This window comes from Bufo gargarizans, chromosome 6, assembly GCF_014858855.1.
Source record: "Bufo gargarizans isolate SCDJY-AF-19 chromosome 6, ASM1485885v1, whole genome shotgun sequence".
Lineage (NCBI taxonomy): Eukaryota > Metazoa > Chordata > Amphibia > Anura > Bufonidae > Bufo > Bufo gargarizans.
In genome coordinates, this window is record NC_058085.1 from 258,069,221 (window position 1) to 258,092,234 (window position 23,014).

Consider the following 23,014-nt stretch of genomic DNA (forward strand, 5'->3'; position numbering starts at 1 on the left):
GATTTTTTTTGTGAGCTCACATCCCAAAAACATAATGTTAATCAATCACAAAGTCGTATGTACCCCAAAATAGTAGCAATAAAAACATCAGAAAATGAGCCCTGACACAAGACCATAGCCAGAAAAATAAAAAAAAAGGCGCTATGAAAATTGCAACACAAAAACATGATTTCTTTTTTTCAAAAAATGCCCTTATTGTGTAAAATATAAAAAAATTGATATATTTAGTATCACCGTGTCCGTAACAATTGGCTCTACAAAAATATCACATGATCTACCCCATCAAGTGAATAGTGTTAAAAAAAGGCAAGTTTGTTTTTTTTTTTTTGTCACCTCACAAAAAACATTATTTCCCCCATGTCACGACAGCACCATCAGAAAGATGGACTCCTCCCCTAAGGACAGGAAACCTAGAGTACAAAAGGAAGTACTTACCTCCTATACATCAGTGGTTTCCTGTTCCTAGGAAGCCTGGAATGAGCCATAGCCTGGTGGCTGTGTTGAGTATATGGCTGGGAGGCAGGAAATCCCTGTGGTTAGGGTGGCTCAGCCCCCCATATGGCTCCCGGTGTGGAGTCTGTTCCTTTACCCCCAGGAGCAGGTCCTAGTACTTGCCGCCCACCTCCGGCCGCTCCTTTCCACCGCCACAGCCCGCTCATGGTTCCGAGGGAGACCGCGGCAGTTAAGGTAAGCTCACCTGTTTTCGGACGGGGCTCCAGTGAGAAACTGGAGGCCGGTGGAGTTAGGAGATCGGCCGGAGCTCCAGCATGGTCGCGCGGGGAGCTCCGATGGCCGTGGCCGTGTGGAGGCGGGGTTGGAGTCACATGAGGACGGCTGAGAGGAGGGGGGGATGATGCAGGCGCAGATTTGACATCTCCTGGGGCTCTCAGCGGCAGATATAAAAGTAAGTCCTTTTTCTGCCTCCCTGTGTGAAGTGAACAGCCATTAGGTGTGATCTGCTTTCAGGAGGGCGTGCTGTGTCTAAAATGAGTGCTTCCAGCGAGCATACGGGCTCCGAGAAGGTTCGCTCGGAATCTTCTTTCAAGGTCGTATTTACAGATGAGGTTTCCAGAAAATCTAGAAGTAAGGAGTGCGCCATGTGCTGAGTCGGTCTTGCTGCTGACTATAGCGAACCTACAGTCGGGTCCATAAATATTGGGACATTGACACTAGGGGTGGGCGGTATAGGCTATATAAATTTGTGCCAAGATATGGATTTTGTGCATATCGCCGGACTGCTATATGACCATGGAGCGACTATAGTATGTCAGTGAGCAGCATTATACTCCCGTGCGCTTTGGCCGCCAGGCGCTCCTTCTTATGTTTGTGCGGCGCATTGCTAATGCTTATAGCTCACGTGCGCCGTGGCCTGCTGCTTCTCATAGGTCTGTGCGGTGCATTGCTAATGCTATAAGCATTAGCAATGCGCCGCACAGTCAGGAGCGCCCGGCGGCCACCGTGCACGTGAGCTATACGCATTAGCAATGAGCCGCACAGACAGAAGGAGCACCCGGCGGCCACCGCGCACGTGAGAATAATACTGCTCACTGACATACCATGGCAGCTAGGACTTCAGTAGCGTCCTGCTGCCATGGTAACCGATCAGAGCCCCAGCATTACACTGCTGGGACTCTGATCGGAGCTGCTGCTGCCACCAATGATGTGGGGGGAAGGGGGCCCCTGCACCAATGATCAATACTGGGGAGGGGGGGTGGGTTTGAGTTAGCAGAGGGGGCTCATAAGAGGGAGAGACTGGGGGGGCTACATCAGAGGCTGGGAAGCACATGAGGCTGGGGGGGGGGGGGGTGATCAGAGGCTGGCTGCCATGGTCAGCTCCCTGCTGTTGTGTGCACAAAGCCCAGGGCAGCAGGGAGACTGTAAAGTCCTATTCACCCTAATAGAGCTCTATTAGGGTGAATATGACAAGGGTTCTAGCCCTTAAGGAGGCTAATAGTTATTAAATAAAAAAAAGTTTAACCCCCCCCAAAGCACATGCTTAAAATTATATCGCAATATAGATTTTAGGCCATATCGCCCACCCCTAATTGACACAATTCTAACATTGTTGGCTCTATACACCACCACAATGGATTTTAAATGAAACTAACAAGATGTGCTTTAACTGCAGGCTGGCAGCTTTAATTTGAGGGTATTTACATCCAAATCAGGTAACCGGTGTAGGAATTACAACAGTTTGCATATGTGCCTCCCACTTGTTAAGGGACCAAAAGTAATGGGACAATCGGCTCCTCAGCTGTTCATGGCCAGGTGTGTGTTATTCCCTCATTATCCCAATTACAATGAAGCGGATAAAAGGTCCAGAGTTCATTTCAAGTGTGCTATATGCATTTGGAATTTGTTGCGGTCAACTCTCAAGATGAGATCCAAATAGCTGTCACCATCAGTGAAGCAAGCCATCAAAACACAACAAACCCATGAGAGAGATAGCAAAAACATTAGGCGTGGCCAAAACAACTGTTTGGAACATTCTTAAAAAGAAGGAACGCACTGGTGAGCTCAGCAACACTGGAAAACAACTGTGGTGGATGACCGAAGAATTATTTTCCTAGTAAAGAAAACACCCTTCACAAAAGTTGGCCAGATCAAGAACACTCTCCAGGAGGTAGGTGTATGTGTGTCAAAGTCAACAATCAAGAGAAGACTTCACCAAAGTGAATACAGAGGGTTCACCACAAGATGTAAACCATTGGTGAGCCTCAAAAACAGGAAGGCCAGATTAGAGTTTGCCAAACGAGATCTAAAAAAGCCTTCACAGTTCTGGAACAACATCCTATGGACGGATGAGACCAAGATCAACTTCTACCAGAGTGATGGGAAGAGAAGCGTATGGAGAAGGAAAGGAACTGCTCATGATCCTAAGCATACCACCTCATCAGTGAAGCATGGTGGTGGTAGTGTCATGGCGTAGGCATGTATGGCTGCCAATGGAACTGGTTTTCTTGTATTTATTGATGATGTGATTGCTGACAAAAGCAGCAGGATGAATTCTGAAGTGTTTCGGGCAATATTATCTGCTCATATTCAGCCAAATGCTTCAGAACTCATTGGAAAGCATGTCACAGTGCAGATGGACAATGACCTAAAGCATACCGCAAAAGCAACCAAAGAGTTTTTTTAAGGAAAAGAAGTGGAATGTTATGCAATGGCCAAGTCAATCACCTGACCTGCATCAGATTCAGAATGCATTTCACTTGCTGAAGGGAAAATGACCCAAGAACAAGCAGGAACTAAAGACTGTTGCAGTAGAGGCCTGGCAGAGCATCGCCAGGGATAAAATGCAGCGTCTGGTGATGTCTATGCGTTCCAGACTTCAGGCTGTAATTGACTGCAAAGGATTTGCAACCAACTATTAAAAAGTGAAAATTTAATTATGTCCCATTACTTTTGGTCCCCTAACAAGTGGGAGGCACATATGCAAGCTGTTGTAATTCCTACACCGTTCTACCTGATTTAGATGTAAATACCCTCAAATTAAAGCTGACAGTCTGCCGTTAAAGCACATCTTGTTTGTTTCATTTCAAATCCATTGTGGTGGTGTATAGAGCCAAAAATGTTAGACTTGTGGTGTTGTCCCAATATTTATGGACCTGACTGTAATTGTATCAGTTGTACTAATAAGGTTTATGGCACAATAAACTTCTTCATTGCTGCTGCAGTTGCAAGAGATGGTCAAAAATTTAGGAGGAGACCTCCCTTAAAGGGTTTCTACCACTTAGGTGTCACATATTTAGCTGTCAGACACTAGCGATCCGCTAGTGTCTGCTCTGGCCAACCATCCTAATATAATTGCTTTTGGGGCGGTGGTTTGGCTAAAAAAACTACTTTTATTAATATGCTAATGAGCCTCTAGGTGCTATGGGGGCGTCATTAGCACCTAGAGGCTCCGTCTACCTTCAGAAACTGCCGCCGCCCAGCGCGTCCCTCCAGCCCGCCCATCTCTTCCTGAATGCGATCCTCCTTGTGAGCGCCTGTATTCTGCGCATGCGCAGTGAATGTCTGACAGCTTCCCTGCTCAGACATCTCCACTGCGCCTGTTCCTCGGAGAACTATGGCGTCATCGCGCAGGCGCAGTGGAGATGTCTGAGCAAGGAAGCGGTCAGACATTCACTGCGCATGCGCAGAATACATACGATCGCATTCAGGAGGAGATGGGCGGGCTGGAGGGACGCGCTCGGCGGCGGCAGTTTCTGAAGGTAGACGGAGCCTCTAGGTGCTAATGACGCCCCCATAGCACCTAGAGGCTCATTAGCATATTAATAAAAGTAGTTTTTTTAGCCAAACCAGCGCCCCAAAAGCAATTATATTAGGATGGTTGGCCAGAGCAGACACTAGCGGATCGCTAGTGTCTGACAGCTAAATATGTGACACCTAAGTGGTAGAAACCCTTTAAGAGGTTTACGGTCAGCGCCTGTAACATCTACACCTCAGCCGGCGGTTGCTCCCTCTGTCGCAGTACCATCTGACGTTGAAGAAGACTGTTTAATTATGGTTCATTCAGACTCAGAAAAGGAGTCTGAGCATGATTTATCAGGAAGACAGTTATTTCAATGTGAAGCTACGGATCAGTTGGTCAAGGCAGTAAGATCAGCTATGGAGCTAGAAGAGGCTAGGGAACAGAGGTCTATCCAGGACATCATGTTTGAAGGACTCGAGATAAAGAAAAGGAAAGTTTTTCCTGTTCACCGGACTGTGTCCCAGCTTATTAAATCAGAATGGGAAACCCAGACAGGAAGTCGTTTATCCCGAGGGCCATCAAAAGGAAATATCCCTTTGATGAGATGGAGACCAAAACTTGGGATCGTCTGCCTAAAATTGATTGGCTATAGCCAAAATTTCTAGAAAGGGTTCCTCGCCTTTTTGAAGACTTGCAGACTCTTAAAGAGCCCATGGATAAGAAGGCGGATGGGTTCCTTAAGAGAGCTTGGGGGACAGCTCTTAAACCAAGCATAGCGGTTACCTCAGTGGCTAGGTCCATGATGTTGTGGATTGATCAGCTCTCAACAGACATCAAAAATACTGTGCCTGGGGATCAGCTGATGGCCTCCCTCGCTGCAATTAAGAAGGCAGATGCTTTTCTGGCAGATTCCTCATCTGATACCTTGAGACTGTCAGCTAGTGCTGCGGCCTTAACAAACTCTGCTAGGTGAGATTCCCTGTCCCGCAGTTCTCTAGACAGTATCGTCCTTTTTTGTGCTAAGGGAAGGGGGGGGGGGGGGGTCAGGCTAGAGCCAGAGGCCAAGCAGGCAACAGATGGACGGGGTCCCATAAAGGTAGTGGCCTTATGTTCAATCAACCCTCCTCCACCTTCAAGGTGGGGTCTTGAAATTTGCAGAGTGGCAGTTGATAGCAGGAAGTTTGTGGGTTCTAGAGAGCATAAAAGAGGGTCTCCGTCTCAAGTTAATCAGTCTGCCACCTACCGGTTACATAGTCACAAAATGCTCTTCGGGGCCCTCAGGTCAGTCTTCTCTGAAGTCAGATGTTTTGTCCCTGATAGAAAAGGGGATTCTGGTTCCGGTAGCAGTAGATAAAATAGGTCAAGGGTTTTATTCCACTCTTTTCCTTTGTAAAAAAAAATAAAATAAAAAAAGGGAAAGTTCAGTCATAAGAAACTGATTCAGAGGTTTCAGTTTTATAGTTTACCATCGGTTAAAAATGGAGTCCCTAAGGTAAGCAATAAATCTATTGACAAAGGACTGTTATATGGCGTCTATAGACTTAAGAGACTATTATTTCCATGTACCCATCCACAAAGACTTCCAAAAGTTCCTGAGATTAGCAGTTCATATAAATTCCTGTCTGATGCACCTACAATATTGTGCCCTGCCATTTGGGATTGTTGTCGCTCTGAGAGTCTTCACAAAGATCCTAGCCGAGATGGCGGCTCACATCCGGGAAGGAGACGGCATCTTTATCCCGTACTTAGACGATTTTTTGCTGGTGGCAGAATCCAAGGAAAAGGTACAAAATTTCCTAGTTCATGCCCAGGGAATTGTAGAAAAGCTGGGTCGGGTAATTAACTGGGAACAATCTTCTCCTCTCCCTACAAAACAAAAGTTTTTGGGGGGGAATCTTATTAGATTCTGCGGCTCAGAAGTCCTTCCTTCCCAGGCAGAAAATTAAAATATTTTTTTCTTCTTAATTCAGGAAGTTTCCTCGGCCCCCTTTACTACTATTAGGAAAGGGATGTCTCTGTTGGGTCTTTTACCGCCGCTTTCCCTGCGGTTCCATGGGGTCAGCTGCATTGTAGGAGATTGCAATTAGAATTGTTAAATACTTGGGTTGGTACTCAGACCTGGATAGGGAAATTAGGTTGTCTAATGATGTAATCTCGTCCTTAAATTGGTGGTTACAGGAAGATAATGTATCCAGGGGTCTTGATTGGAGCCCCCAGTGTTCAGTGGCAATAACTACAGATGCTAGCCCCTATGGCTGGGGGGTGCACATTGGCAGTTTAGATTGCCAGGGGTCCTGGGAACCAGAGGTTCGAGCTAGATCCTCAAATTACAAAGAAACCCTTGCAGTTTTTAGGGCCCTTCAGTCCTTAGCCCGTTCTATCCAGGGAAAAGATGTAAGGATTTTGTCCGATAATACCACCACAGTATCCCTGATCAACAGACAAGGAACTACCAGGTGTCCAAGTCTAATGTCGTTGTCTTTTCAGTTTTTCTCTCTGGCAGAATCCCAGCTAAACTCAATATCAGTGACCCACTTAAAAGGAGATCTGAACTTCAGGGCGAACTATCTCAGCAGACATCTGATCCGTCAAGGAGAGTGTCAGTTAAATCCAGAAGTGTTCTGGAAGATCTCGACCTTATGGGACAGGCCTTAAGTGGATCTTTTTGCAACAAGGATAAACAGACAGGTCAGCAATTTCTACTCCCTATCACCAGCAGACAGGCCTCTAGCAGTGGATGCTCTATCTCAAAGTTGGGACCTAGCGTACACCTTCTCCCCGCTGGCACATATTCCCAGGGTAATCAAGGAGATAAAGGAATAGAGAGCAAGAGTCTTCCTGGTGGCTCCGTTCTGGCCGCAGAGGGCTTGGTTCTCCTGTCTGTGAGGGATCCCTAGGTCCTTCCGGAGCTTCCCAATATGTCTTCCAGAGGTATGAAATCTCCATTTGGCTGCTTGGCTTTCAAGAGGTTGACTTTAAGGGCTAAAGGGTTGTCTGATGCTGTTATCTCCACCTTACAAGCTAGTAAGAAAGATGTGATGTCTAAAATTTACTTTAGAATTTGGAAAAAATATTTTCTATAATAAATCTTGCTTCCCTTGACCTAAACAGACCTAAGATGGTGGACATCTTGGACTTTCTGCAGAAAGGTCTGGAGAAGGGGTTTAAAGGGGTCACACTCAAAGTTCATGTGTCAGCCTTAGGGGCATTGTTTGGCCAGAAGATTGCTGATCATCCCTGGATCATCAGACTCCTTAAAGGATAACTGTCGCTTTTTTGACTATTGGATTTTGGTGATTAATATCACCTTGTTGGCCCTGTTTTAATTTTTGATTGTTTAATAGATAACCATTAAAAGCCACATTTTTGTCCCCAGTATTGGCTATCGTTACCTGAGATTAAAATCCGGTTGCTAGGCATCCACGTCTACCAGTGCTGGTCTTCACTAACTTCACTGCAGGCGTCCTATGGATTAACCCCTGCATGGCTTCACCAACATCCTCTGCAGCCCCCCCATAACCTTGTATTAACCCCTGCATGGCTTCACTAAGTGCAGCCCCCCATTACCCCAGATTAACCCTTTAGTACCACACATAGATCTTCTCTTCCTATACATTGTATTAACCCCTTAGCCCTACACATGGCTCTGCTCTTCCTATAGTATTAAACCCTGCAGCACAGTCAGTGTTCCATATATACTGCACTATCTGTATACACAGTTTAATGCAAACATTTGGGAGGGCTCTGGTTAGTGGCACATGATTGGGGGCACATTTTACTGGCACAAAAAAAATGTCAAAAGTGGGAAAAAAAATATATATCTGTTTTACTTTTTAGTTGCCATATTTTGACCCCTATAACTTTTTTGTAATTATGTGTATGGAGCTGTGTGGGGGGCTCATTTTCTGCGGCACAATCTGATCTTTTCATTGATACCATTCTGGGGTGACTTTTTGATCACCTTTTATTTAACTTTTTTTGAGGAAATGAAGCATCCAAAAATGGCGAATGGGCCATTTGGACACTTTTTTTTTTTTTCTGTTTACCGTATGGGGAATTTTTTTAATATTTTTATAGTATGGTCGTTTTCGCACATTGCGACACCCATTTTATGTGTATTTTTATTTTTTCATTTTGGCAAAAGGGGTTGATTAGAACTTTTATGTTATTTTTTTAAATATTATTTTTATTTATTTTCTACACTTTTGTATAGTTCCCATAGGGAACTATAACATGCAATTATTCAATTGCTATTCTCATACATTCCAATGCAATAGCATTGGAATATATGAGAAAATCGTGTATTTCCTATGAAGCCTATTACAGGTTAGGCTCCATAGGAAATACTATGCAGCAGCCTGGGTTTCATTCATAGAGACCCAGGCTGCAGCAGGCACGCTCCAGCTTTCTGTGTCCAAGCTAAATTGAGGCTCTACAATCCAGCCACTTCCTAAAGTGTATGTGATAGAAGGAGGAGGAGGGCGTGTTTAAGCGGGGAGAGCAATGATTGGTTGAGGTGCAGAAGCTAGTGCATGAGAGGAGCTCAATGCATTGTGGGTAGTGAGGGCAGGCGGGATTAGCCTCAGGGTGAGGGCAGTGGCAGCCATCTTAACAGAATAGTGAAATTGCAGTTTTATGCAGACTGTTGCTAAGGGCTGAATCTTATTAAATATGGGGTAAGTAAGTCTAATAGTTATTGATTCAGGAATATCATGTTATTAGTAACTACATATATGAAAATTAAAATTAGGGTCTAAATGTGACAGTTATCCTTTAAGTCTGCCAAGAGACTGCAGTTATCCGTACCAATGCGTTCTCCATCTTTGGACCTTTCAGTTGTTCTCCAGTTCTTTATTTATAGTTCCCTTTGAGCCCTTATCTGATATACCCCTCAAAGTGTTGGCTCAGAAAACTGCCCTGTTAGTTGCAATAACATCAGTACATAGGGTAGGGGAGTTGGCAGCCTTATCCGTTAGGGTGCCCTATACCCAGTTTTTAGAGGACCCAATAGGTTGTGCTGCGCTCTTTCTGTGCTAATCCCTCTTCTGACTGAGAAAGGAAATTTTATATGTTGGATGTACGCAGATGTGTTCTGGAGTACATAGACAAGACTAAAGACTTCAGGAAATCTGATACTGTTTATTCAGGTGTCAGGGCCAAATAAAGGGGATAAAGTGAGATGGATCAGGCAGCGTATTTCTGCTGCTTATGTTTCTGCAGGTTTATCTCCCCTGGATAATCTGAAAGCCCATTCAACACGGGTGGTGGCATCTTCCTGGGCAGAAAGGAGAGGTGCCTCCATTGATCAGATTTGTAAGGTGGCTACTTGGTCGTCTCCACACACTTTTTTTTTTTTTTTTCGTTACTATAGACTTGATGTGGGCTCTCTTTCTTCCTTCGCTTTTGGGCATAAGGTGCTTCAGGCCATGGTCCCACCCTAAATTTCTTCTCTGGTATTCTCTCTGGTGGTGCTGTCGTGACATGGGGGAAAGCCGGTAATTACTCACCGGTAATTCTGTTTCCTCATGGTCACGATAGCACCACGGCTTCCTACTCTTTCTACCTTGGTTGTAACAATTTGGTGTTCATGAGGCGTTGAAAAATAAAATAAAAAGATGTTTATGTTCTTGTCTTGCTTAAGTTGTATTATTTCAGGTGCTAACTAAGGCTGGGTTCACACATAAGCATACCCGATGAGCGCTGTTTACAAGGGTGCTTATTGGGCGTTTACATACTTCAGTCCAGTAGGGACAGTCCCAAAAAATGTGAGGCAATGTACCCCTATGTAAGCCACATCTCCAACAATCACCCGGGACTACTGGATTCATTCTATGGACGAAGTCAGGAGTGTGATACCAGTACATTAAGATTTTATATTGGTTCTCCTGATGAAGCACCGACATAGATGATTTCGCTGCCCTCCTCCATATAAGGTGCCAGAGTGAGTCCGGCAAGGCCCTCCCCAGATATTACTCCCACCGCAGCATGTAGGAATGCCTTTGGACCCGATCAGGGAAGGGAGTCGGCAATATGGAGTAAATCTCAGAAATTAAACCTTTCGCATGTACCCCCTTCCCTGCAAAGGCGTTCAAAGGGAGTCGGGAGGGAAAAGATGGACTGGGCAAAGTGCCTAATCTGGATATAAAAGAAGTTGGAGGAGGGGGGCGATCATATTTGGCCTGCAGGGTAGTAAACGGCATAAGGACCCTAGGAAAGGGGTCTACAATATCAGCGAACCGAAACACCCCCTGCTGAAACCATGGTCTTGTTGTGGACGTGATAAGACTAGCAGGGAGCGTGGGTGATATAAGAAGGAGGTCATGGCGGAGTGAATGGACTCCAGAGGGAATTTTCTACTGCACTGCTGCCAGATGCGTCTGGTACAAGCCATGGGCCCTAGGAGATCCTTGGCTGGCTGAGTCCTGTCAGGTCCGGACTATAGCATGGAGTTAGGATGTACAGGAGCCAGCCAGAGTCTTTCTACCTGCATTCAGACAGAATAAGGGTGCAAGGAAGCCCAGGCTGTGACAGAGCGTAGCTGGGCTGTCCAGTAATATTTAGACAGATCCAGAACCCCTAGACCGCCCTCGTGCCTACTAGAAAGGAGAACAGACCTCGGGATTCTGTGCCGCCTTCCCGCCCATATGAATCTAAGGAGGTGGGATTGAGTGGATCTCAGGTCTTTAAGGGGGACTTTAAGCGGTAAGGTCTCAAAAAGGTACAGAAGCTTGGGCAAGATCGTCATTTTAGTCGCAACAATACGCCCCATGAGAGAGAGTGGGAGAGGATGCCACCTATCTAGAAGACCCCTAATCTCGGCATATATACGTGGGAAATTAGCTTTGTAAAGCTCTCCATATCGGGGAGTGAGGTCAACCCCCAAATATCGCAGTGACTCCGTCTTCCAATGGAAAGGAAAGTTAACCTTGAGAGAGCCCAGGGCCGTCTGAGAAAGATTAAGAGGGAGGGCCTCAGTTTTATGGGTGTTGACCTTATACCCCGAGAGACGACCAAACTCCCGTAGGATGGAGTGGAGGTTTGGTAGGGAAATGTGAAGCTTGGTAAGGGTAAGGAGGATATCATCAGCATATAGCGATAGCTTAAACCCCCTATCCTTGACCATAACCCCGCCAGGGGTTCTCGATACACATGGCAAAAAGTAGGGGAGATAGGGGGCAACCCTGCTTCGTTCCATTAGCAATGTTTATGGGTCGAGATTGACCATAAGGTAGTATGATCGTCGCTGTGGGGGAGGAGTATAGACTATGAATGGCTCTAACAAATGGGCCAGAAAGGCTGTAAGCCTGCAGGGTAGCAAAGAGGAAAGGCCAACCTAAATGATCGAATGCCTTTTCCGCATCTAAACTAAGAAGTAGCGCCTCCTCTACCGAGCGAGATATGACATCTATCAAGTCAATGTTTCTTTGTGTGTTGTTGGCCCCCTGACGGCCCTGGGACAAATCCCACCTGGTCTTTATGAATCAGAGAGGGGAGAAAGACGTTTAGTCGGTTAGCTAGGGTTTTGGTGAAACTCTTAAGGTCTGAGTTAAGTAGGGCAATGGGCCTATAGTTAGGGCATTCGTGCGGATCCTTCCCAGATTTCGGAATCATCATGAGATACGAGTGAGACATTGGGGAAGGTACTGCATTGCCAGCTAGGAAATGATTGAATAGGGTTACTAAGTGAGGGGTTAGTTCCGTCCTAAAGGTCTTATAATATTTGTATGAAAAGCCATCAGGCCCTGGGGATTTACCCTCAGGTAGATGTTCCACCACCTCCCCAATCTCCTGTGTGTTCGGACTATTAAGAGCGGCAAGGTCGGAAGTCGATAGGGTAGGAAGGTGACAGGATGCCAAATAAGACCGGAGTGTACTATCTCTGTCCCTCATCTGTGGGAAAGTTGGAGGGTAAGTTATACAGAGAAGAGTAATAGGCTGAGAACCGCTCCGCTATCACCCGGGGGTCATAGTGGATTGTTCCTGTCAGATCCCCTAATAGCACTCAGCCCCGTTTGGGAGCTGTGGTTCCTAAGTTGTCTGGCCAGCAAAGTGTGGGGTTTGTTCCCCCAAGCAGAATAGCACAGTTGTGTGTAAAGTAATAACTTGGTGACACGACCTAATGCTAGACTCTTCAATTGGGCCCTAGTATCTACAATTTGTCTGTGTGCAGCGTGAGGGATGAGCAGCCATCTTGTCTTCTAGTGTTTGAAGGCGGGACGTAAGGGTCCTGACCAAGGCAGTCGAGTCCTTCTTTAATTTTGAGCTTATTGCAATACAATGGACGGACATCCCCTACTGATCCCTCATTTAGGTCAAAGTACGTTTTCAGACGTTCGCGGAGTTCCTCCCTAATGGTAGGTTGTTTCAGGAGGGAATCATTAAGTCTCCAGTGGCAATGGCGTACATGGCCCGACTCACTACTAATGTCAACTAGTACAGAAGCATGGTCTGACCAGGTGATTCGGCCCATGTCCGCTCCCTCCAATAGTCTGAGGGTTGAAATGGTACCAAAGAGGTAATCAATACAGGTGTGTGAACCATGTGGGGCAGAGTAAAAGGACCTATCAGTGGGATAAGTAAGATGCCAGAGGTCATACAGGGAGTATTTCCACACTAGTTTCTGGCTAAGCGCTGCTGTGTCGAGTGTATTGGTATACCTGGAAGGGCCAGGCGATCCATCAATTCAGAGAACACTGTATTAAAATCCCCACCTAGGAGAACCAGGGGCTCCGAGGAGTCCGCTCCCTCACCAAACACCTTGCGGAAGATTCTGCAGAGAAAACGTGGAAATATATTGCCTGGTATCGTCATGGGCATTTTCTAGGGAGTCAACACGGTCCACCACGTTTAATATCGGTGCGAACTGCCGGAATTTCAGCTCTGCAGGCGTCCGTGACTTCAAAAATAAGACCCCGAAAGTCCTCTTTTGTAGGAAAGCGGCTAAAATAGCTCGCCCAGGGCTGTGGAGGTTCAGGCAGGGGTAGGGGGGTCCATAACGGCAAGTGATGGAGAGCTTGGGGATCTAGCCCAGATGTCAGAAGGGAGAGGAGAGCTGCTGTCCCCCTGATCCAGCAATGGAGGGGCTGGGGGCTGCTTATTTCACCAGGGCTCATGTGGGCGGGTCCCAGGAAGGCTGGATGCAGGGTGGGAGGGAGAAATGGCGGGAGGCTCTCTGTGCTTTGGCGCTGCGAGATGGAAGCGCCGGACCCGAAGTGCAATCCCAGCACTGCTCAAGGTTCCTAGTAGGTGAGGGGGATCGGGGAGGGTTAGGGGTCTTTTTCTGAGCCACTTTCTTCCCCATAGGATCCAAGAAAGGTGTATCGCTGGCCAGAAAGTTGAGGTACAGGCGGGAGCAGCTCCTTCAAGCAGCCATCACCACCCGTTCATGCCCCCGCATTCAGTTTTTATCGCGCGGTTGCAATGCGTTTTGCACGAGCGTGATAAAAAAACAGAATGTATACAAACAAGATCTCTTAGCAACCATCCGTGGAAACGCATCGCATCCGCACTTGCTTGCAGATGCGAATCTCAGAATAGAGAAAATTCTGCGATTTTTACGCAACGCACAAGTGATGCGTGAAAACCAACGCTCATGTACACAGCCCTATTGAAATGTATGGGTCCGGATTCTGTGCGGCGCAATGCATTCGCATCACGCATTGCACACGTGCGGAATACTCGCTCGTCTGCAACGGGCCTAAAGGGTTGACAACATTTCTAAGACCAGTTTTGAATAGTTTGAGGGGTGTCATGTCTAAAAGGGGTTTATGGGTTGGTTCTATTATGTAAGCCCCACAAACTGAACTGGCCCTTAAAAAGTGGGTTTTGGAAATATTCTTAGAAATTTTAAGAATTACTTCTAAAATTCAAAGCTTTCTAACGTCCTAAATAGACATATGTTAAGTAATAAATATCACTTTCTGTTTTGAAAGCAGAGAAATTTTGAAAATTGATAATTTTTCGAAAATTTGGGGACTTTTTCATAAATAAAGGGGAAATATATTGACTCAAATTTATGACTGTCATGAAGTACAATGTGTCACGAGAAAACAGTCTCAGAATGGCTTGGATAAGTAAAAGCATTCCAAAGTTATTACCACATAGTGACACATGTCAGATTTGCTAAATTAGGCCTGGTCAGGAAGGGGGTAAATGGCCCAGTCTGGAAGTGGTTAAACAAAGTTTTTATCCCTCCACCAAGCCCCTGTGATAAATCTGGTGCAGGTCTAGACAGCCCGTCTAAGCTTACTCCATCTACAGGCTTGGTAAAGGTTCAGCTACACCGTGACCTTCTGTGTAATGATAGTCAATGGTTTCGCAATGCAGCATGCTGCAACTGTGACACCACTATCATTACCCAAAAATTTGGGCTGACGCCATCTGGCTGTAGCTTTTTTTTTTTTTTTTATTGTATGACTTCTTGTCTATGTAGCCAGACCTTTAATCTGCCCTTCTGTGTCCTCTCCCTGCTGTCACCTGTTTCATGTACGAATACTACAGTGAAGAGTAGCACAGGCAATAGGAGGTGTGTATTTATATTTAGAATGAGAAAACTGGGTGACTACCCCTAGGGGAGCTGCAATAGTTTCCCCATGTGAGAGGATTGATCACTGGCTGGGATTTATAGGCGTTTCTAGGGAACTTTGTCAGACTGTGTAAGGAAGCATTGCAGCCAATGGGAGAATATCTGGTGTCGAGCACCGTATGGTGGTGCACAGGGTATAGCATGGTTAGGGTGATTGCTAGAGATGAGAGAATTTCAGGTTATGAAATTCGTTCACTCTGTTTACTGGTAAAAGGTGAATTGCGTTATGGATTCCATTACCACGGAACATAATGCAATTCTATGACTGAACGCTTTTATAGGCATTCCGTTTATGGGCTGGAAAACGTATGCGTCCTGTTTACGTTATGCAGGAGAGGACTCCATTGCATAACAGAAATGGGACGGATATGTTTTGCAGCCCATAGACTTGTATTATGACGGAATGCCTCTAAAGGCATTCCATCATAGAATTGCGTTATGGTCCGTGGTAACTGAATCCATAATGCAACTCACCTTTTACCAGTAAAAGAAGCGTGAATGAATTTCATAACCTGAAATTCGCTCATCTCTAGTGACTGCCTTCAAAACCACCCACTCTCTTTCTTGCTCTTCATTGGGGGACACTGGAACCGTGGGTATAGCTATGTCCTCTACGAGGCGTTGAAACTAGGTAAAAGTCGTTAGCTCCTCCCCTGGCAGATGTACCCTCTCCAGCCTGGAGAGCGAGAGAGCTTCAGGTTGTGCACACACAGTAGAAGCAAGCCAACCAACGAAAAAACATCAACTATGCCAAGGACCCAACGGGGTTTTAACCAGCAACTGCCACAACTGTGGCCGAATACCAAGACTGGGTGGGTGCTGTGTCCCCCAATGAAGAGCGAGAAAGAGATTTTACTGGTAAGTTTTACAAAAATCAGATTTTCTCGCCCATATTCATTGGGGGACACAGGAACCGTGGGACGTCCAAAAGCAGTCCCAGGAGGACAGGATCGCTCTCTGGAACGTGCTCTCTGAAGATTGACTAGCCACCCGAAACGTGCAAGGGCTTCCAACGTGATCTTTATGCTGCTCGACGCCTGAGCGAAAGAGGGAGCCTTGATGAGGATGTCGTCCAGATAAGGCATAAGGAAGATGCCTCTGGAACTCTATTGCGTATCCTGAGGATACGATCTCAAGCGTCGGAGACGTGGGTCCGCCAGACATTCTGGAAGAGGAGGACGTGGCCCTTCAGGCTGAGGATTGCTTAGCCGCAGAGGCTCGAGAGGCCTGAGACCTAGGACGCCAGGATGGCTCTGCCCGAAAGGACGTCTTTTTACGCCGATCCTGGGAAGTAAACCTGCCCCTTCCCCCCTGCGGAAGAGCTCGGCGCGGGGCAAGAACTAGCAAGTCGACAAAAGGGCCTTACCACTTGAGGAACCTGACGCTCTAGGTTGTGGGAGATGGGTGCTCTTGCCTCCTGTGGCCTCGGAAATAATTTCGTCCAGCTGGGGAATCGAAGAGACGGGCGCCGGCAAAGGGAAGTCTGGTAAGAGAACGCTTGTAAGTCGCGTCCACTGACAACACCTTCAGCCAGAGCTCACGGCGTAAGGTGACTGCAAGCGCTGAAAAGTGCGCAATGAGGGCTCCTGCGTCTGAGGACGCTTCCCCGTCTGGGTGATCAGCTATGCCAAGGATCGGAGATCCTGCGCAGCGACCTCACATACCAAGTCCTGGTCCAGCTGGCTGCCCCACTCAGAGATTGCCTTTGCCACCCACGTGGAGGTGAACACGCGCCTAAGGGCTGACCCTGAAGCTGCAAAGAGGGACTTTGTCAAGGATTCCATCGGACGGCCTTCAGGGGTCTGAAGGGAGAATCCATCGACTACAGGAATAGCTGTATTTTTGGCTAGCCATGCTACTGGTGGATCGATCTTAGGAGGGGATGCCCATGTGGACACACAATCCGCTGGGAATAGATATAGAACATCCAGCTTTTTAGGGGTGGAAAAACTCATGTCTGGATGATCCCAAGCCTTAGAAACCGCCGCCAAAAAAATCTGTATGGCGAGAAAACACCTTTGAGGCCTGTTTTGGACGGAAAAAGGATACCCCCTGTTGGTCACTGTGGGGGGGATCATACTGCACCTGGAAGGTGTCCCAGATGGCAGCAATGAGCCTAGCTACGGTGGAGGCCAGCTTGGAAGGCTGCTCCATATCGATGTCCAAATTGGAATTCTCTACCTCTCCTTCGGACGAGGGAGATGCAGCCTGCACTGAGGGCGGATTCTCAACCAAGTGACCCACTATAGATAGGGTGGATTGAGAGATTTGAGAGGTTTTCTATCGCCTGAGAGAGGGTTCTGGCCCAATCCGGCAACTCGGATACCAAACGGGGAGGCAGCGATACGGGCTGAAGGGGAGGCTCCTGCCTGGGCGCCTGACAAGCAGTGCAGACAGAGTCTGGTTGCCCGCAAGGGAATATTGCCTGACATATAGAGCAGGCATAATGGACAGCTATTGGCAGCTTAGGATGAGCACACGTGGGATCAGACATGATGGTTACCCAGGGAAGGACACACCTGAGGCTGGAGAAGGTACGGTGACCTGAGGAGAGGAGACAACAGATCCTACCAGTAGCAGAGCCCCCGAGGAGGATGTCCTGTGAGGAGAGCTTTCTTAACGGTGTGCCGGGAAGAGAAGGCCCTGCCCTCTCAGGTCCCGCGATCTCACGCTCACCCTCTGCCACAGCGGTGCACGCACGCGCACCGAAGTAACCCCCGCAGCACCGCTCAAACTGTAACCCCCACAGCACCTGTAGTGATTATGACGGCGCTCTGCCAGCAGACTGCCGCCCGTCTGAAGCGGGAGAGGAGGGAGACTATGTGCCACTGGTGGGTGCCGCTTCCTCAACTAGCGTCCCGGACCGAGCGCCGACATAGGTCCCGCCCCTTCCCAACCTCTCTGTTCACCGGGAATCTAGCGTCCCTGAACTTTGCCTGACACATGTCTAATGAAGTCAACCCCTGCCGGTCGAGTCACGCAGGAGACCGGAGACTGCCTCTTCAGGGAGAGGGAAGTCGAAGGTCGGGAGCAGGCATCACTTATCTGTCCTGCTGCCATCTTCACCCTTCCTCTTCTCCAGCAGGGTCACCCCCTTCAGCTACTGGCACCGTAGTGGCAGGACGCTGGAAGAGGGACTTGGATGGGTGACCCTTGTGCTGGCGGGATGCAGGGGAGCGGGGCTGTCCACCTTTTCTTCTTGTGGGGGAGGAGGCAGTGTGGTGGGCCAACGCTGGCATGCTCCCCCGGGAGAAGGAAGGCTAGGCGGCTACTGTTTCCCACCTGAAAAAGGAAAAAATAAATAACCTTCAGGAGCTAGGGAGGTCTTGCCTCCTATTGACACTAGAAAAAACTGAAGCTCTCTCTCCAGGCTGGAGGGGGTATAGCTGCCAGGGGAGGAGCTAACAGCTTTTACTAGTGTCAACGCCTCCTAGAGGACATAGCTATACCCATGGTTCCTGTGTCCCTCAATGAATATGGGCGAGAAAATAAATGAATGGGTATGCATCAGAGGAGCAGATGTTGACCAAAGTAAAGTTTGAGTGAATTTGCAGGATTCTTCCATATGTAGGATCCAGGCAGGGTTCCTAGGCCTCACTGAGACTGCTGTAATCTGTCAGGGTACGTTCACACAGCTGATTATGAAAATCCGCCTCCAAAAATAAGTGTGGAATCCATGCCGATTTTAAAAATGTGTTTTTGATTTATTATTAAACAGCTTTTTTTGGTGCAGAAATGCACCAAAAACTCAGCAAAAATGTGCTACTGTGTATGAAGTATTTTTTATTTTATTTTGCCTTTTCCCATTCATTTCAGCGGGAGATTCTTATTGGATTGTGTGCCAAAATTCGGCATCCTGTTTCTTCATACTGCCCCGGAGAAAAAAAATTAAATAAAGCAAAAGCTGCATTGAAATGAATGGGAGGCCAAAATCCGCTCCAAGAACTGTGTGAATGGCCTTTGTCACGGGAAGCTGCAGCGGTGTGTTGGACCCACTGACCTAACAGGGTATGGCAGAGGCTCAATCTGCTGCGCTCTTTTTGAGGTGATCAGCGCCTCATTCCAGATGGATGTAATGTGGTTGAGCGTAAGAGCCCCAGAGATGTGACTGCTGAATACAGCGCACAGAGCAGGAGAGGATGGGGGTGATGATACAAGTACAAGCCTCACCGGAGGCTGCAGCACGTTCTGTGTCCTGCCTCATATACTTAGAGATTTCCAGCACGGACGGTGCTTCCTGTCGGCTGATAACGCAGAGCAGTAGCTTGTGGTTATACCGCACAGTTCAGGAGGTGACCCCGCCGGCATATACTTCTCTCCCCTTCGCCTTGGGAGCATGCAGCGGGCTGACGATGACGAAGCGCCCGAGTGACCCGGACAGAGATACGTTCACTAAACCCACCAGAGGGCGGAGCTCGTGGAATGTGTGTACAGCGCATGAAGTGAGACCCATCCCACGCATGACGCATGCGCAACCACACCCCGCATGCGTGTTAGGCGTCGGGTATAAGAGTCCCTGCGCGGCTTCCGTTGGCCTCTTTGTCTTGCGGGATGTCGGCTGTGAGCTCGTGCTCTGTTGGGGCCAGCATGCTGGTGAGTTCTGCTGCGGCTCCGGGCGGTTAGTGCAACCTGCACCGATCCTGAACATGAATCTTGTGGTCATAAGGTGTTCCTGTGCAGCAGCGCTCTCTGTCCGCGTGTCTGTAGGAGGTGCTGCATTCACTTGCATTGAGCTGTGCTGTAGTTCCCTGCGCAGCTGAAGACCTATTAAAGGGGCTCACCCGTGGGGACCTTTTCTGCAGATCGCCCACCTCAGCGTGATCCCCAGATCTGCCAGTTTGACCAGGGCCACGTGGTCGCTGTGGCCAGGCCTAGGCTGCAGCAGCCATTTGACCAGCGTCAAACTGTGTGTCGATGTTTGGAGACCTAAGATCTACATTCCTGAGGGGGATCAGGTGAGCATGGTTACCACTGCTCGTCTTGCCATGCTGGAGGGGTCTGCAGGAAAGGTCCCCCATGGTGACTATAGCACCAAGACTGCTCTTGTATAGGTGTGTGTGTGGTGTCTGTGATTCATGTGAGTAGAGGAGCTCACAGCATCATAGACCACTGAGTCTGTAAGCTGGGGCTGAAGTGAACTGTGATCCACCTAGGAAATGCAGCAGTCACCTGGGCTGAGTTTGTTGGACAACATGTGTTCATGTGAACGCAGCCTTATCCTCCAAACCTGTGGTGATCAGGTTCCCTCCAATCATATAGTGATGCATGTGCCGTCACTATGAGGAGGCAGTCCTCACTGCTGTCTATTGTCCCACTGATTGTTACTTGTAATATTCCCATCTTTGCAGGGTGGACAGGAGAGCATTATGCGACTTGTGGCGGTGACCTGAAGACTTCCCTGGGGAGCTGAGTGGTAAGGAGTTCTATGTGATAGATGTGCAGTGCCCCCCTGTGGCTGCTTCCTGCACAGCAAGGTTGTGGTAAAACATGTGACACTGATGTACATGATGACAGAACTTTTTTCCCCATCAGATCGACCCTGGTGACTTGTGACGCTAATTAGCCAGTCTTGTCTGATACCTTGTACTGCACATGATGGCTGCCCCTGTAGTGCATGTGAAGTTCTAACTTCTGTAGTTAATTTAAACTTTCTTATTTTTTTAGTGATGGATTCTGATGTATGGAGGATGGGGCTAGTGAACTGCACAATAGCAGGTGAGTGCTGTCTTGCTCTGCTGGGAGTTGTAGTCAATCAGTTGGGGTCATGTACGTGATGACAGAACTTTTTTCCCCATCAGATCGACCCTGGTGACTTCTGATGCTAATTAGCCAGTCTTGTCTGATACATGACCTCCAGTAGGTGATGCACTGAAACGAAACGCCTCCCCTTGTCTTCAATGGGAGTCTCTCACTATGTGGCTGAGGACTTTATAAAAAAAAAAATAATTTGAGGCGTGCACCTTTTTGCTTAATACTTTTCAATTTTCACTATTTGGTGCAGTGCCGCTCTGTGTATATTTATCTCTATCTCCGTCTGAAGCACATATCTGTAGTTTCCTAGTAGATTAAAATGCTCCCTTTTGAGAACTTAGGTTGGTGTATGAGCTGTTGGGAGTTCAGAGATGTCTGACAGATGGCGCAGTCAGAGCTGCGCTATGATTTACTAAAGGGGAAGCAGTCAGCGCATGCACTGAAAATGATAGTTGTACAGAAAAACTAGTGTTTTTAATAGACTAAAATAAATGACTATTGTCCAAAATGAGTAGAATGTAATAAAAAATGCTAAGGAGATTTGTGCTGCTGTTTAGCTTGTCTACACTGATCCATTGTGACAATCCCTCAGCCATGTGAGCAGTAATGTCAGAAGAGCTGGCCTCTTGTCAGCACTTCTCTGGACCAAAGCGATGATCTCCTACAGGACTGTAATCTGTTCTCCTGGCTGAGGAGAAAGTGTCATAGGCAAATGCTGCCACTCCTCAAGGTCTCCCAGCTTCACATGTGCAGTAGTTTCCAGACTCCTCGTGCATTTGAGCAAGAATAGGCCAGGACATGTCTTCAGTATCTGGATGTAAATGTTTCTATTCCCTGACAGCAAGCAGGGGTGAGGAGCTTAAAGGGGTTGTCTGGGCTTTTAGTATTGATGACCTAACTTCAGGATAGGTCATTGATATCAGATCGGTGGGGGGGTGCATGTGCCGTCTCCCTTATACAGCTGATCAGGAGGGCGCCAGACCCCTGCTGATCTGATATTGATCTACCTGGAGGATGGGTCATCAATAGTAAAGGGGTTGTCTGTGCTTTTAGCAACGCATAGAATACAAAGACTATCTCACTGTGACACTTGCTTTCTAGTGAATACCTGGATGGTCACTTTTTTTTTTCTTTATAGATGGCACCTTGTCTGCAGCGTGGGGCCTGTGCTCTACATGAGTAGGTAAGTGAATGTGGTTACCCTGGGCTTGCTGGGAGTTGGAATCATGTACATGATGACAGAACTTTTTTCCCCATCAGATCGACCCTGGTGATTGTAATGCTAATTAGCCAGTCTTGTCTGATACATCGACCTCCACCCTTCAATGTCCGTCCAGCACATGGGGGGCCTCAGTCTTTTAAATGTATAGATGTTTCTTGCAGTCACTGACTTCTGTGTGATTTCTTGGCAGGCATGGCGCTAATCTGTAGAGGATGGGATCAAGTTGCCAGACATGAGCAGGTAAGTGCTGGGTGCAGCTTCTGTGTGTCTGCTGGGAGTCGTAGTCACTCAATTGAAGTCTGATGTACATGATGACAGAACTTTTTTCCCCATCAGATCGACCCTGGTGACTTTTGGTGCTAAGTAGCCAGTTTTGTCTGATACATCTCCTCACTCCCCCATGTAGGACATGTTTTCAGTCCTTCCCTTGGACCTTGTTTGTCATGGCTGCCCCCTAATGGATGTTTCCAGTGTTCACTGACTCTAGTTTCTGATTTGTTGGCAGTGATGGCGTCTAATCTCTGTAAGGGAAGGTCGGCTGCCAGACATGATCGGGTAAGTGTTGCTACTCTGGGGGTGTTGGAGGTTGTAGTCTGAATGTGGTGACCACTTTCCCCATCAGATCGGCCATGTTGATTGGTTTGTAGCCAGTGTTGTCTGATAACTGCAGGGGGATGTGCATGTAGCCAGCATCGTGGGGCACTCACAGCGTCTTGTTTTACAGATTTGGGGTGTGATGGGTGACAGTGCAGAAGTGGTTCTGTGTCTGATCCCAGTGACATTAGGAAAGTTGTCAGTGGTGATGGGGAGAAGCCAGTGCTGCCTGTTGTAGGCAATGACTAAAGGTGTTTTATGTATTTCTCCTCCCTCAGCAAATCTATCATGGACAGATTATGAACAATGGAAGACCAGGTCCTCCTCAGCCTCAGAACCCTAACATGATGTCTGTGGACCCTGAGGCAGACTGCAGATGTATTTCCTTCACTCATGGGGTAGGGGGCAGTCCTGTCTGCTGCTATGCTGCCCTCTGCTGGAATCTGAATAAACAAGTTGTTTATGCAAACTGCTTTTTTCCTTTTTCTTGTATATGAATGCTCCTCTGCCAATGTTGTATGCATGTGACTAGTGTGGAATGATGCGTATACGTGTCAGAATAACCATGTGAACTGCTGCCATCCACCTGTACTGGCACAGGAATAACATGGCAAGTATGTGACGTGCAGCAGTAGCTATGCTACATGCACCTTCATGCTGTATCTCC

General features: G+C 47.6%; 1 long non-coding RNA gene and 5 other non-coding genes across 6 annotated transcripts; all 6 read left to right on the plus strand.

Moving 5' to 3' along the window:
* The first annotated feature begins 19,297 nt into the window (after positions 1–19,297).
* Positions 19,298–22,819, plus strand: LOC122940945. Its single transcript, XR_006390398.1, has 7 exons — positions 19,298–19,373; positions 20,129–20,193; positions 20,445–20,495; positions 21,670–21,714; positions 21,944–21,993; positions 22,259–22,308; positions 22,626–22,819. It is a non-coding gene; the product is annotated as an uncharacterized LOC122940945 (long non-coding RNA).
* Positions 20,275–20,365, plus strand: LOC122942952. The gene has a single exon (XR_006390790.1). It is a non-coding gene; the product is annotated as a small nucleolar SNORD12/SNORD106 (small nucleolar RNA).
* LOC122942949 lies at positions 20,541–20,632 on the plus strand. The gene has a single exon (XR_006390787.1). It is a non-coding gene; the product is annotated as a small nucleolar SNORD12/SNORD106 (small nucleolar RNA).
* LOC122942951 lies at positions 21,754–21,844 on the plus strand. The gene has a single exon (XR_006390789.1). It is a non-coding gene; the product is annotated as a small nucleolar SNORD12/SNORD106 (small nucleolar RNA).
* LOC122942950 lies at positions 22,052–22,143 on the plus strand. The gene has a single exon (XR_006390788.1). It is a non-coding gene; the product is annotated as a small nucleolar SNORD12/SNORD106 (small nucleolar RNA).
* On the plus strand, positions 22,341–22,422 carry LOC122942953. The gene has a single exon (XR_006390791.1). It is a non-coding gene; the product is annotated as a small nucleolar SNORD12/SNORD106 (small nucleolar RNA).
* Positions 22,820–23,014: the final 195 nt, after the last annotated feature.